This window comes from Mandrillus leucophaeus, unplaced genomic scaffold (assembly GCF_000951045.1).
Source record: "Mandrillus leucophaeus isolate KB7577 unplaced genomic scaffold, Mleu.le_1.0 Scaffold2, whole genome shotgun sequence".
In the NCBI taxonomy this organism is placed as follows: Eukaryota; Metazoa; Chordata; class Mammalia; order Primates; family Cercopithecidae; genus Mandrillus; species Mandrillus leucophaeus.
In genome coordinates, this window is record NW_012102031.1 from 6,826,628 (window position 1) to 6,828,572 (window position 1,945).

Below are 1,945 nucleotides of genomic sequence, written 5' to 3' on the forward strand. Positions count from 1 at the left end.
TCTCAAAAAAAAAAAAAAATTGCAATTGGATTATATCAGTTCTTTTTCAAAACTCTCAGTACCAAGGGTATAAATTTTCTGCTAACTTGAGAATGTTTACAAAGAAAATACTCAAATATATTTTAAAAACATAATTCTATTTATTGCACTAAAATAATCCCCAACCAAAAATTGATATTTGCGATTTTAAGAATAAATGGGAAATAAAAAGGAAGTGAGAGAAATGAAGTCACGCATGTTGGGTGACTTCAGTGGGCTGAGCACTGAAAACACAACCCTGGCAGGGCCGCCAACACCCCGAAAGGTGGGTGTGAAATCTCCATTTTCCTCAGAGTGTGAAACTCAGGCTCAGAGTTTTCGTGATTTTCTCACCATCATGGGAATTAAACTCCCAAGGCCCAGGCGCTTTCTTGAAAGACACTTTCTACAAAGGTCTTCTCTTCTTTCATAGAAAGCAAACCGGTGCCCTCTCTATGGAGAGGAGTCTAAAATGTTAGATGTGGCCAGGTGCGGTGGGTCACGTCTGTCATCCCAGCACTTTGGTAGACTGAGGTGGGCGGATCACCTGAGGGCAGGAGTTTGCGACCAGCCTGGCCAATATGGTGAAATCCTATCTCTAATTAAAATACAAAATTAGCCGGGCGTGGCGGCGGCCACCTATAATCCCAACTGCTCGGGAGGCTGAGGCAGGAGAATCACTTGAACCTTGGAGGTGGAGGTTGCAGGGAGTCAAGCCCACACCGTTGCACTCCGGCCTGGGCAAAAAGTGAAACTCCGTCTCAAAAATAAATAAATAAATAAAAATTAGATATTCCCTTTCCTGTGGTTAACCTTCTGAGAAGGACAGGGTATTGGTTGAAATTCACTCAGTGAGGCATACAATATTCAGTTAGGTGAGTCTATTTGAAAGAATGGAGTCAAAATCTTACAGCTGAGCTTTAAAAAATTAGTAGTAGTATTATTTTTTGAGACAGCGTCTTGTCCTGTTTCCCAGGCTGACGTACAATGGCGCCGTCTCAACTCACTGCAGCCTCAACTTCCCAGACTCAAGCCATCCTCCCACCTCAGTCTTCTGAGTGGCTGGAACTTCAGGCACGCACCACCACACCCAGCTAATTTTGTTGTTTTTATTTTTATGTGGTAGGGACAAGGTTTCGCCATGTTGCCCAGGCTGATCTCAAACTCCGAAGCTCAAGCGATCCACCTACCTCAGCCTCCCAGAGTGTTGGGATTACAGGCATGAGCCACCACGCCTAGCCTGAGCATCAAAAATGTGAAAATATAGGGAACTAGGGGGAGTAATCTTTTATTCTGCCACTCAAAGACATTCTATGTTTATATTTCTTTTTTCTTTTTAAAGACAGTAAGGCAGGCCAGATGTGGTGGCTCATGCCTATAATCCCAGCATTTTGGGGGGCCGAGGCCAGCAGATCAGCTTAGGTCAGGAGTTTGAGACCAGCCTGACCAACATGGTGAAACCCATCTCTACTAAAAATACAAAAAGTAACCAGGCTTGGTGGCACACACCTGTAATCCCTACTACTTGGGAGGCTGAGGCAGGAGAATCACTTCAATCCAGGAAGCAGAGGTTGCAGTGAGCCAAGATCGCACCACTGCGCTCCAGCCTGGGTGACAGATTGAGACTCTGTCTCAAAAATAATAATAAAAATGAAGACAGTAAGGTGGACTTTATTCCAGGTTAGAAGACTATAATAATAGGTGTAGGACCACTGCAGAAGGGTCTTACAGTATGGGCAAAGGATTGGACTCAATTCTGGGAGTCAGTTCCTCCTGAAATCGGGAGGCAGAGGTTGCAGTGAGCTGAGATCGTGCCACTGCACTCCAGCCTGGACAACAGAGCAAGACCCTGTCTTAAAAAAAATAAAATATATGGCCGGGTGCGGTGGCTCAAGCCTGTAATCCCAGCAGTTTGGGAGGCCGAGAC

General features: G+C 45.0%; 1 protein-coding gene across 1 annotated transcript in view; it reads left to right on the top strand.

Moving 5' to 3' along the window:
• FOXRED2 (FAD-dependent oxidoreductase domain containing 2) overlaps nt 1-1,945 on the top strand; it is a 63,103-nt gene that overhangs the window by 1,551 nt on the left and 59,607 nt on the right. The gene's annotated exons all lie outside the window — the stretch shown is intronic.